The following is a 13,934-nucleotide window of genomic DNA, read 5'->3' as shown; positions in this document are numbered from 1 at the left end:
TTGAGCCCTGTATTGGGCTCCATGCTCAGCACGGAGTCCGCTTGGGATTCTCTCCTTCCCCCTCTGCCCCTCCACTCACTTATGCTCACTGTCTCTCTAACAAATGAATAAATAAATAAATAAATACAATCTTAAAATAAATAAATAAATCTTAAAAAAAAAAAGAATAGCTCAGAAATAAACCCGTGATTATATGGTCAATTAATCTTTGACAAAGGAGGCAAGAATATGCCGTGGGAAAAAGACAAATGGTGTTGGAAAAACTGGACTGCTTTCTCATACCATACACAAAAATAAAGTCAAAATGGATTAAAGATCCAAATGTGATTTCTGAAACCATAAAAATCCTAGAAGAGAGCACAGGCAGTAATTTCTCTGACATTGGCCCTAGCAACATTTTTCTAGATACATCTCCTGAGGCAAGAGAAACAAAAGCAAAAATAAACTATTGGTACTACATCAAAATAAAAAGCTTCTGCGCAGCAAAGGAAGCAATCAACAAAACTAAACGACGACCTACTAAATGGGAGAAGATATTAGCAAATGACATATCCAATAAAGGCATAGTATCCAAAATATATAAAGAACTTATACAACTCAACACCAAAAAAATAATCCAATTAAAAATCGGCAGAGGGGCGCCTGGGTGGCTCAGTTGTTGAGCGTCTGCCTTCAGCTCAGATCATGGTCCCAGGATCCTGGGTTCAAGCCCCGCATCGGGCTCCCTGCTCGGTGGGGAGCCTGCTTCTCCCTCTCCCACTCCCCCTACTTGTGTTCCCTCTCTCGCTGTGTCTCTCTCTGTCAAATAGATAAATAAAATCTTTAAAAAAAAAATGGGCAGAAGACATGAACAGATATTTCTCCAAAAAAGACATGCAGATGGTGGCCACAGACATATGAAAAGATGCTCAACATCACTAATCATCAGGGAAATGCAAATCAAAACCACAAGTACATATCACTTCACACCTGTAAGAATGGCTAAGATCGAAAACACAAGAAACAAGTGTTGATGAGGATGTGGAGCAAAAGGAACTCTCATGCACTGTTGGTGGGAATGCAGACTGGTACAGCCACTATGGATGACAGTATGGAGGTTCCTCAAAAAAAAAAAAAAATTACCATATGATCTAGTAATTCCACTACTAGGTATTTACCCAAAGAATACTAAAACACTGATTCAAAGAGATATGCACCACTATGTTTATTACAACATTATTTATAATAGCCAAATTATGGAAGCAGCCCCAGTGTCCATCGATAGATAAATGGATAAAGAAGATGAGATTTATAGTGGACTATTACTCAGCCATAAAAAAGAATGAAATGTTGCCATTTGCAACAACATGGATGGATCTAGAGCATATAATGCTAAGGGAAATAAGTCAGAGACAGACAAATACCATATGATTTCACTCATGTGGAATTTAAGAAACAAAACAAACGGGCAAAGAGGAAAAGAGACAACCCTAAAAACAGATTTTTTTTTAAAAGATTTTATTTATTTATTTGACAGAGAGAGAGAGATAGTGAGAGAGGGAACACAAGCAGGGGGAGAGGGAGAGGGAGAAGCAGGTCTCCTGCCGAGCAGGGAGCCCAATGCGGGACTTGATCCCAGGACCCTGGGATCATAACCTGAGCCAAAGGCACACGCTTAACAATTGAGCCATCCAGGCACCCCCCAAAACAGACTCTTAACTATAGAGAACAAACTGATGGTTACCAGAGGGTAGGTGGGGTGGGGGGATGGGTGAAATAGGTGAGGGAGATTAGGAGTACATTTATGATGAGCACTGAGTAATGTATATATTACTTATACTTGTTGAATCATTATATTGAACACCTGAAACTAATATAACACTGTATGTTAACTCTACTGGAATTTAAAAAAAAAGAATGAATCACAGACCTGTACCCGTGAAACAAATAATACATTATATGTTGATAAAAAAATAGTTAAAATTAAAAAAAAAGATATATCCATGTCCTGGAATCTGTGGATGTGACCTTATTTGGAAAAAAAGGGTTTTTCAAGTGTAATTAAGGATCTGGAGATGAGATCAACCTGAATTATCTGAGTGAGCCCTAAATTTAATGATAAGTGTCCCACACTGTAAGACACACAGAAGACACAGAAAGAAGAGAATGCTAGGTGAAGGAAGAGGCAGAGATTGGAATTATGCAGCCACAAGTTATTTTAGGAAACTCTTTGACTATGGCTCACAATTTGGCCTTAGTCCAGGAACAGAAGAAATTTGGGGTTTACTTGGATCCTCAGAAGACTTAACTTTAAAAGGGGCAGGCTTGGGCACCTGGGTGGCTCAGTTGGTTAAGTGTCTGACTCTTGATTTCAGCTCAGGTCATGATCTCTGGGTTGTGAGATCAAGTCCCACGTCCTGCTTGTGATGCCCAGCTCAGAGCCTGGTTGGGATTCTCTCTCTCCCTCTCTCTTTGCTACCCTCCCCAAAAGAATAATAAAAAAATGAAAGGGGCAGGTTTTCATAGATTCAAGAGAGGAGGGAGCTGGAGAGAGTTTCAGAGGAAAAGGGAGTTTTGGTGGAAGGATTAGAACCAGGGAGCAGCGGGTATAGAGGAGGTGGGGACTGTGCAGAGGAAAAAGGCACCTGAGGCAGGGCCTGGGCACAAGGTGGCTGCCAAGTGTCTAGAGATAAAAGGGGGTGGGGGTGGGGGAGGAAAAAATGCCTGAGAAGACATTCCTACTCCTTTCATTGTTTATTTACCTCAGTTAATTTAGAAACAATATTTTGCAAAGAGGCAGATTTAGAATCCTGAAAACATTTGTAAGCCTCAAGGCACAGATTACAATAAGCATCCCATTCAGGTTTTTGTTTGTTTTTGGGTTTTTTTTGTTTGTGTTTTTGAGCTGTAGCTTTCCAATTTAATTTTGAGTAAAACAACTTTGGAGAGATTGGAAGTTCCTGATAATTGCTATTGGAGTTCTAAAATACTTTTGGTCAAGTCAGTCCATTTAGATAGAAGTGTGCCAAAAACCAGCCAGCGTCCCAGAAAGGACAGAGCGGCCTCAAAGCATTTGGATGACTGGGAATCCCATTTCTTAGAGGCTTCTCTTTAGAGCATAGAGAAAAATTCCTAGACCACACAGTTGCAATAGGAAACAGCCTAGTTCCAAACAAGAGTCGGAACAAAGCCCAAATAAGTAGTCTCAGAGAGGACAAAGTCTTAAAACAGACCCTAAGTAATGCCTAGAAAGCTGAAAACACAGAGAGTGGAGCTTGAAATCCAGGAGAAAACTTACCCTCAAACTCCAGGGTCCTCAAGAAAGCTGTGAGCTTAACTGGCTCTGTGGGTACTGTCAAGTGTTTGCTCACCAGCTTTGGAGTTGTTGGGGGTGGTGTCTTCTCTGGATCCCACTTGTGATCATCAAGTACAGTTAACCTTAAAGATAAAACTATCAGTTGTTTTACCAGCAAAAAATGATTTTTTTTTCCAGGACTAACAGAGAATTGCAATTCAGGACAAGCAAGCTATGGCAAAACCACAGACAAATCCAAGAAAGCTACTCTTTTATGGAAGGGGGGGAGTTGGGAGGGCTTTTGCAAACACAGATCTCCGAGCAAACTGGGAGTTTGAAGTGTAGTGACTTTTCATTGGCTGAGTTGTGAGTCTCTCATTGGCTGGGGTGTTGCTGGGTAGGAGAAAACCCTTCCTTCCCTCCTTCCCTCCTTCCCTCCTTCCCTCCTTCCCTCCTTCCCTCCCTCCCTCCCTCCCTCCCTCCCTCCTGGTGGGGTAGTCAAGTAGTATCCCCCTGCAAGGTATGTTTCTTCCTGTTGGGTCTACAATTGACTTGAGTGGCAGGGTGTGAGAGCTCCCCTTTCTGGCCTCCAGACTCAATTTTAGTGAGGTTACCCTCTTTTAATATTTCACATCTGCAATCCCAGTAGGTTTCTGAGTTCTCTGAAGGCAAGGCCCATGTTGTCTTGTTGGACACATATTTTAGGTCTGGGTAGTAGTAGGGGAAACTCAAGTAAGTACCAAAAGTTTGAAGGCAAGAGAGATGACCTGGAAGAACAAGCGTCCCACCTCACCCTCGTCTCCACCTCACTCAGGGCAGTGGAAGCAAATCGCATGCTCCAGACCAGGGATGCGGCTAAAAGCTTGGTCTCAGCAGCGCACGCAGGTGGAAGGGTGTTGGGAGCATGGTCTAAAGGGTAAGTGACGGAAGTAGGAAGGCCAGGACGCTCGCAAGGGTAACCAAGTGGGGAAGCTGGCGGAGGGCGCGCGCACGCGCAGTGCAGAGGTGGGTGTTAGGGCGGAGGGGAGGAATTCCCAGCTTGGTTAGTAGAGGGTGCGCCTCGGCGCGGTAGCGCATGCGCAGAGGGACCGCGGGAAAGGCTGCCCTTGAGGCGGAGGGCGGAGCGAGTCGCGAGGGGCCTGACGAGGCCTGAAGGGGCCTGTTCGGTAGGCTTCTCAGTTGAGGCTTCTTCACGTTCATTTTATTCCTAACTGAACTCACAGAAGATCACGGGGCCTCCAGGCTGGGGAGAAGGGGATAGCTCCAGGGAGGCCTGGAAATTCATAGAACCGGAATGTGCGAAGCTGGGCGTCGCTCCTGAGGCTGGGTTCCCTGGACGCCCCGGGCTCTGCGGAGCCGAGGGCTCAAATAGGCCCGAGAACGTTCTCCTTTTTTTCTCCCCCAGGACCCAGCAAACTTCCGCCCCTTCGCTCTCTGAATCTGGTTTGGGGCCTCGGCCGTGGGTTCCCGCCGTTCGGGGAGGCCCAGCGGGTCAAGCGCCGGGGCAGCGGAAACCCGGGCCAGCGCCATCTTCCCTCGGCCTGTTAGGGACAGTTCTCTCCTGCCCCTTGACGAACCTGACCCCGGCTCCCCCATTTCCTCCCTGGAGGTTGTAGTTCCAGGGAAGGAGGTACACCGAGGGGACCCCGAGTTCCCCCCCAACCCCGAGGGCATGGGCCTAGGAGAGCGGTTACCGGGAATGGTGATGCAGGTGGTCACGCGTGGGGCCCACCAGCGCCGCCCAGCCTGGATGGAGGGTCGGCTGAGGGTCCACGGGGCTGTATAGGTGGCACAGGGGACCAGTTCGCAGTATCTCCGTTTGCCAAAACTCACTTCTCTCACGGAAGGGTCAAATTTATTACCCATTTGCCAGAAGACTCGTCTTAAGGAAGACCCTTCCGGAATGTGTTCAAGAACAATGTGGTTTTATTTTTCAGGAACGCAATTTTCCTTTCTTCCCCGAACCCCACAGCGGAACGAAGAGTCAGAATCGGCGTTAACAACATGGGATTATGAGAGTCAGAAGTGCTCCTTGTTATTTTTGAGGTATGTTACATTTCAGAGGCGGGCAAAATATCTAGTAGTAGTGAACCTTTGTGCTTAGGTGGTGAGCTGCCAGCTATTACATAAATGTCTCCAGCTTCCTCAACTTGGTTCACTTTTGAACGAATTGAATTAAGATTTCCGCTTTTCTTTTTTCTTCTTCAAGTTTGGGTATTTGGGTTATGGTAGACTTGTAAAATTGTTGGGAAGTGTTTCCTCTTCTGCTTTACTGAAATTACTTATATAAGGTTGGTGGGTTTTTAAAAAATATTTGATATAATTCACTAATTGAAACCATTTGGGCCTGGAATGTTCTCTGTGGGAAGGGTTTTGATAAGTAATTCAACTTATTTAATAGATATAGGACTCTACGGATTTCCCATTTCATTTGATTTCAGTTTTGTTAAGTTGCATTTTTAAGAAATTTTCCCCATTTCATCTAAGTTGTTAAGTTTATTGGCATGAATTTGTCATATTTTCTTATTCTTTTAATGTCTATAGCTTATATGGTAATAACCCCACTTTTATTCATGATGTTGGTGATTTTCGTATCTTTTTGTCTTAATTTGTCTAGGGTTTACCAGTTTTGTGATCATTTCAAAGAACCACCTTTAGCTTCTTTACTTTTTGCTATTGTTTCCTACTTCACAATTTCTGATTTTATATTTGTATTTTCCTTTCTTCTCTTTTGGATTTTTTTTGTTCTTTTCTTGAAAACTTTTTGTATGACATTGATTTGAAACCCTTCTTTTCTAATAACAGCATGTAAAGCTATAAAATTCTAAAATTGCTTTTGCTGCATCCCACAAATTTTGATATTTTGTAGTTTTATCCTTCAGTTTAAAATATCTTATAATTTCTTTGTGATTTAGTCTTTGACCTATGGATTGTTTAATAATATATTCTTTAATTTCCAAGTATCTGAAAATTTTTTACACATCTTATTATTATTGATTTGAAATTTACTTACATCATAGTCAGAGAACAGACTCTGTGATTTCAGTCCTTGTAAATTGATTGGTACTTGTTTTATGGCCTAGCCTATGGCATGATGAAGTATGCGTATTCTGCGGTTTTGGGGTTTTCTGTAAGTGTCAATTAGGGCAAGGTTGCTGATAGTGTTTTTGGGTCTTCTTTATCTTTACTAATAGTTTGGTCTTCTTTTTTCCCATCAATTACTGAGAAAGAGTTAACTTCTACCACGATGGTGGGATCAGTTTATTTTTCCTTTAGCCTTTGTAAATTTTTACTTCATGTATTTTGAGATTTGTTATGTTTGTATATCTTTATAAATATTGGCTTCATGATGAATTGACCTTTTTTATCATTAGTAAATATCCTTCTTTATATCTGGTAATACTGTTTACCTCAAAGCCCATTTTAAGTTACATTAAGGCCACTACAGCCGCCTTATGCTTAATTTGCAAGATAGATCTTTTCCTACTAAGTTAATTTCATTTATCTGTGTAAACTTAAGGTGTATCTCTCCAGAAGCTTATAATTGGGTCTCTTTTATTCATCTTGACAATCTTTGCCTTTTCATTGGAATGCTTAAACTAAAAACATTTCATGTAATTATTGATATGGTTGGATTTGGGTCTCCAATTTTATTTATTTTTTTTGTTTTCTGTTAATTTTTTGGTTCCAGTTCTCATCTTTTTTGGGACAACTTGAATCATTTTTAGTATCTATTTTAATTTATTGTCTTGGTAGCTGTAATTCTTTTCAACATTTATTTAGCAGTTTTTCTAAGGATTACAATTCATATTATTAACTTTTTATAGTCTATTTAGAATTAATGTTTTATCAATTCACATAAAAATGTAGACATTTTACAACCATGTAAGTCCAATATCTGTATCACCAGCTGCTTTTGATGTGTCTTACATCTAAATTTTAGTATAAAACCTACAACTTATAATTTTTGTTTTAATATATGTTTTAGAGAAATTAAGAAGACACCTCCATTACATTAAAATTTTGTATTTTTTTTTTATATTCACCCACATATATACCATTTCCTACTCTCTAGTTTTTCCTAAAGATCCAAGTTTCCCTCTGATGTCATTTCCTTCAGTCTCAAGAACTTCTTCCTTCATCATTTTTTGTAATGTGGGTCTGCTGGTGATGAATTCTTTGTTTTTCTTTATTTGCTTAACTTTTTATTTCATCTTGTTTTCTTGAAGGATATTTTTGTTCATTATAGAATTCTTTTTTTTTTTTAAAGGCCATGGTGCGTTGTTTTTTTTTTTTTTAACATTTTATTTATTTATTTGAGAGAGAGAATGAGAGATAGAGAGCACGAGAGGGAAGAGGGTCAGAGGGAGAAGCAGACTTCCTGCCAAGCAGGGAGCCCGATGCGGGACTCGATCCCTGGACTCCAGGATCATGACCTGAGCCGAAGGCAGTCGCTTAAACCGACTGAGCCAGCCAGGCGCCCTCATTATAGAATTCTGATTGACAGGCTTTCTGCTTTTCTCTGCTTTAAAGAAGTTATTCATCTCTCTTTTGGCCTTTGTAATTTCTGTTGACAAGTATGCAGTATTTGGTATTGTTCCCCATTATGTAATCTGCTCTTTTTCTCTTCTCCTTTCAAGATTTTTCTGTTTATCTTTGATTTCTAGCAGATTGATTGTTCTAATGTTAGACTTGTTGCTGTTTGTACTTATCCTGTTTGGCATTCTTAGAGCTTCTTTAACTTGAAATCTATGCCTTTCACCAAATTTGGGGGGTTTTCTGCCATTTCTTCAAATATATTTTTCTGAGCTATTTTCTTTTTTGTTCCCCCAAGATTTTATTTATTTATTTATTTATTTATTTGAGAGAGCGAGAATGAGAGAGCGAGCACATGAGAGGGGGGAGGGTCAGAGGGAGAAGCAGACTCCCTGCTGAGCAGGGAGCCCGATGCAGGACTTGATCCAGGGACTCCAGGATAATGACCTGAGCCGAAGGCAGTCGCTTAACTAACTGAGCCACCCAGGCGCCCTTTCCTGACCTATTTTCATTCTCTCCTCTCCTTTTAGGACTCTACTTATCCATTGTTAGGCCTTTTGATTGGCCTTCTAGGTTGCTAAGAGTTTGTGACTTTCATCCTTTTTCTCTCTTTTTCTTTCAGGAATTGGGTGATTTCTATCGGTCCATCTTCAAGTTTATTGACCCTTTGCTCTGTCCTATCCACTATGCTATCCTGTGAATAGACCTATCCACTAGTCCTATCTAGTCCTATCCACTAGACCATCCTGTGAATTTTAATACAGTTATGCCCAATAATTTTAAATTTATTTTCTGAAATACTATTATGAGTTGAATTGTGTCCCCTCTCCAAAATGTTGAGGTCCTAAGCCCCTGTAACTCAGAAAGTGACCTTATTTGGAAATAGGATTATTGCAGATGCAGATAAGAATAGGTCATACTAATAGAGAGTGGGCCCCTAATCCAATATTAGTGGTGTCCTTATAAGAAGATGATCATGTGAAGACAGAGACTAGGGAGAACAGCAAGTAATGATGAAGGCAGAAATTGATTTATCCAGCTGCATATGGAAGGAATGTCAGATTGTCAGCCAACTATTAGACACAAGGAAGAGGCAAAGGTTTCCTCTATGTTTCACAGGGACCATGGCCCTGCTGACACCTTGATTTTGGACTTCTGTCATCTATAACTGTGAGACAATAAATTTATGTTGTTTTAAGCCACCAAGTTTGTGGTACTTTTGTTATGACAGCTCTAAGAAACTAATGTAAATACTGAATCACAATAAGAGGAATGGGAATTGTGAGTTGTCCTCTTAGCGACTTTGATATGGTTCTATTTAGACCTTGGTTTTTGGGATGCCTGGGTGGCTCAGTTGGTTAAGCGTCCGCCTTTGGCTAAGGCCATGATCCCAGGGTCCTGGGATTGAGTCCCACAGTGGGCTCCCTGCTCAGCGGGGAGTCTGCTTCTCCCTCTCTGCCTGCTGCTCCCCCTGCTTTGTGCTCTCTCTCTCTCTGACAAATAAATCTTAAAAAAAAATAAAAAAAAGAACTTACTTGGTTTTTGACATGATGATGGGACCTTAGTTAACAGAAGTGTTCCAGATTTTCCCACATTTTTAATTTTTAAAAATTATTTACTTGGCTTGGAAGACTGTAGTAAGACTGGACACTTTATTTATACTCCATATAAATGCTGGGAATAGCAAAGACTGGAGGTGAACTTAGCAACATAGTGTATTGCCCCATTTGTTCAACTTTTATTTCTTTCTATATTTTTGTATTTTTAATAAAAGCTTTGTATATTTTGAGAGATCTTTTAGTCATATAATTTTTGGTAGCTTTTAGTTTTATTTTGAAGTAACTAGATTTACAGAAAAGTTGCAAAGATAGTACAGAGAATTCTCATATAACCCCTTGTCCAGTTTGTCTCCCTTAATGTTATCTTACATTACCATGGTACATTTGTCAAAACTAACAAACCAGCATTGGTACATTATCATTAACTGAACTTCAGGCTTTATTCACATTTTACCAGTTTTTTCACTGATGTCTTTCTTCTGTTCCAGGAGCCAATCAATGATCTTACATCATATTTAGTTGTTGTGTCTCCTTAGTCTCCTCTGCTCTGTGAGTTTTTTAGTGTTACCTTGTTTTTTTCAACCTTCACAGTTTTGAGGGTGCTGATCAGATAATTGGCAGAGTGTCCCTCAATTTGGGTTTGTCTAATGTTTTGTCATAATTAGACTGGAATTAAGGGTATTGGAAAAATACCACAGAAGTGAAGTGCATTTCTTTTTTTTTTTTTTTTAAGATTTTATTTATTTATTTGATAGAGAGAGACACACTGAGAGAGGGAACACAAGCAGGGGGAGTGGGAGAGGGAGAAGCAGACTCCCTGCAGAGCAGGGAGCCCGATGCGGGGCTCAATCTCAGGACCCTGGGATCATGACCTGAGTCGAAGGCAGAGGTTTAACAACTGAGCCACCCAGGCGCCCCTGAAGTGCCCTTTCTTATCACATCACATCACATTAGATTGAGATTCTCTCTCTCCCTCTCCCCCTCCCCCATTCTCTCTCTCTAAAATAAAGTAAATATTTATTTTAGAGAGAGAGAAAGTGAACACGTGGAGGGAGGGGCAGAAGGAGAGGGAGAAGCAGGCTCCCCGCTAAGCAGGGAGCCCTGACTCTGGGCTCTATCCCAGGACCCCGAGATCACTACCCAAGCTGAAGGCAGATGCTTAACTGACTGAGCCACCCAGGCGCCCCATCAAAAATAAATAAATCTTAAAAAAAAAAGAAGGTGCATGATATCCACATGACATCACTGGTGATCTTAACACTGATCACTTGCAGGAAGTTTTCCCCTTTCTATATATATCTCAGGTTTTCACACTTTATAGTATAATGATTACAGCTGATGTTTAATGCAACTCTGGACTGAGTCAAGGGTAGAGGCTGGAAACAGGGAAGTCCAGTTATGTACTATAGCTATTGTAGTAGTTCAGGTGAGAGATGACCGCCATCTGAACTTACAGTGACAATGGCAGTGATGCATGGAACTTGCAATGGAAGGATGCATTCAAGCTTTTCTGGGCAAATGGGTGGCTTATGGTAGCCTTAAAAGAAACAGGGTAAATCAAAGCCACAGTGAAATACTACTTCATACCCATGATGATGACTATAATAAAAAAACTCAGATAATAACAAGTGTTGTTGAGGATACAGAAAAATTAGAATCCTCATATACTACTGCTGGGGTTAGAAAATGGTGCAGCCACTTTGAAAAACAGTTTGTTAGTTCCTCAAAATATTAAACTTTTATTTTAAAGATTTTATTTATTTGACAGAGAGAGACACAGTGAGAGAGGGAACACAAGCAGGGTGAATGGGAGAGGGAGAAGCAGACTCCCCGCGGAGCAGGGAGCCTCATGCGGGACTCGATCCCAGGACCTGGGACCACGACCTGAGCCGAAGGCAGATGCTTAATGACTGAGCCACCCAGGTGCCCCAAAATTAAACATTTTTATCATTTGACACAGCAGTTCCATTCCTAGGTACATACCCAAGGTAAATGAAAACACACAAAAACTTACACACAAATGTTCATAATAGCATTATTCATTTATCCAAATAGTGGAAACCACCCAAAGGTCCACCGACTGATGAATGGATGAACAACATATGGTATAGTGGAATATTATTTGGCCACAAAAAGGGATGAACTACTGATACATGCTACAGTATAGATGAACTTTGAAAATACTATGCTAGAGGGGCAGAGCAAGAAGGCGGAGTAGGAGACCTGGATTTTGTCTGGTCTCAGGAATTCAGCTGAATAGGGATCAAACCATTCTGAACACCTACGAACTCAACAGGAGACTGAAGAAGAGAGTAGCAACAACTCTCTGAACAGAGAAGCGACCACTTACTGGAAGGTAGGACGTGCGGAGAAGTGAATCCGAGGCGATTCGGGAGGATAGACGGCGGGGGAGGGGGCCTCCGTCGGCCGCCTCTGGCAAGTGATAGAGCCGCGGAGCACAAAATTGGAACTTTTAGAAGCCGATTCCGCTGAGGGACGTCGCTCCAGTGGCTAAGCAGGGGGTGGAACCCTCGCGGGACAGTGTGGTCTCAGGACCCTCGGGGTCACAGAAAGACCGGAGGTGCCTGAGTGCAGCAGAGCTCCCAGGTATCGGAGCGGGGAAGCCGGCTGCAGAGACGGAGCCGAGGCGCGGGCTCTCAGCTCGGGGTGGCCATAAACTGTGATCCGCAGCCCAGTTGGGCCACTGCTCCTCCAGCAGGGACCCAACAAGCGGCAGATCTGGGGAGACTCCCCTCCCTCCCCCGGGAGGAGCTGCGCGGGAGCGCACCGCAGGGATCTGCTGGGTTTGGAGACGCCACACGGGGTCGGGTGCCAGAGAGAGAAATGCTCGGTCACAGGCCGGGTGAGCATGCAGTGCGGCCCGAGACCAGGGAGACGGGAGTGACTGCTTTTCTCTGGGAGCGCACTGAGGAGCGGGGCCCCAAGTTCTCAGCTCCTCCGAGTGGAGATTGGGAGGCCACCATTTTCACCCTGGTCCTCCAAAGCTGTACCAGAGCTTGCAGGGAACAAAAGCTCCTGGGAGCAAACCCAAGCAGCTTGCTTAGCCCAGACTGACAAGGGTGGGGCAATTCCGCCTCCAGCAAAGACATTTGGGAACCACGGCAACAGGCCCCTCCCCCAGAAGATCAGCAGGAATAGCCAGCAAGCCAAGACCAAGTTTACCGATCAAGGAGAACGGGAGAACTCCAGCGCTAGGGGAATACTGCACATAGAATTCATGGCTTTTTTTTTTAATCATGATTCATTAGTTTTTCAAAGTTAATTTTTTTAACTGTTTTTTTAATTTTTCTTTTTCCCTTTTTCAACCAACATCTTATCAATCCCTTTTTTTAAAAAAACATTTTTTATTTTTCATTTTTAGAGTCATATTTTATCCCTTCATAGTAGTTACCCTTATTTTTGGCATATATATATATATATATATATATATATATATATATGTATGTATATATATATAAGTTCTCTCTTTAAAATTTTGAGATACAATTTCTTCTAACATCAAAATATATCCTAAATCACTAATGTATGGCTTTGTTCTAGTCTCCTGCCTGATCACATTCTCTCCCTTTTTTTCCTTTTTTTTTTAAATCTTCTTTCTTTTTTCAAACAGCTTCTTATCAATTCCTTTTATAAAATCTTTTATAATTTTCATCTTTACAGTCATCTTCCATCCCTTCATTGTATCAACCCTTATTTTGTACATATATAAGTCTTTCTTCCTTTAAAATTTTAGGAGGCACGTTTTTCTAACAGACCAAAATATGCCCAAAATCTAGAGTGTGGCACTAATCTATGCACTAGCCTGATCATATTTGATCATATTCTGTTTTTTTTGTATTGTTCTGTTTTTGTTTTTATCTTTTTCTTTTTCTTTTTTTTTTTCTTTCTTTTCTTTTCTTTCTTTCCCTTTCTTTTCCCCTGGTTTCAGGTCTTTTCTGATTTGTATAGAGTATATTTGCTGGGGACGTTGTTAACCTGTTAGCATTTTGTCCTCTCATTCATTTATTCTCCTCTGGACAAAATGACAAGACGAAAAAAATCACCTCAGCAAAAAGAACAAGAGAGAGTACCGTCAGCCAGGGACTTACTCAATATGGACATTAGTACGATGTCGGACCTAGAGTTCAGAATCATGACTTTAAAGATACTAGCTGGGCTTGAAAAAAGTGTGGAAGTTATTAGAGAAACCCTTTCTGGAGAAATAAAAGAACTAAAATCTAACCAAGTCGAAATCACAAAGGCTATTAATGAGGTGCAATCAAAAATGGGGGCACTAACTGCTAGGATAAATGAGGCAGAAGAAAGAATCAGCGATATAGAAGACCAAATGATGGAAAATAAAGAGGCTGAGAAAAAGAGAAACAACTACAGGATCACGAGGGCAGAATTCGAGAGATAAGCGATACAATAAGACGAAACAACATTAGAATAATTGGGATCCCAGAAGAAGAAGAAAGAGAGAGAGGGGCAGAAGGTATATTGGAGCAAATAATAGCAAAGAACTTCCCTAATGTGAGGAAGGAAACAGGCATCGAAATCCAGGA

General features: G+C 41.4%; 1 protein-coding gene across 4 annotated transcripts in view; it reads left to right on the top strand.

Annotated features, from left to right (window-relative positions):
• Nucleotides 1-4,097: 4,097 nt before the first annotated feature.
• The window catches only part of LOC113936639 (orphan sodium- and chloride-dependent neurotransmitter transporter NTT5-like), a 117,445-nt gene continuing 107,608 nt past the window's right edge, over nucleotides 4,098-13,934 (top strand). For 3 of the 4 annotated variants that reach the window (XM_027620106.2, XM_027620113.2, XM_027620108.2), the window contains exons 1-2: nucleotides 4,334-4,440; nucleotides 5,212-5,320. The gene's annotated coding sequence lies outside the window, so the exon portion shown is untranslated. Of the gene's footprint in view, nucleotides 4,191-4,333; nucleotides 4,441-5,211; nucleotides 5,321-13,934 lie in introns of those variants that run through there. The other variant, XM_027620107.2, reaches the window with a different exon arrangement.

Source organism: Zalophus californianus, chromosome 17, assembly GCF_009762305.2.
Source record: "Zalophus californianus isolate mZalCal1 chromosome 17, mZalCal1.pri.v2, whole genome shotgun sequence".
Lineage (NCBI taxonomy): Eukaryota > Metazoa > Chordata > Mammalia > Carnivora > Otariidae > Zalophus > Zalophus californianus.
The sequence above is the reverse complement of the archived record's forward strand: the minus strand, read 5'-3'. Positions and strand labels throughout refer to the sequence as shown.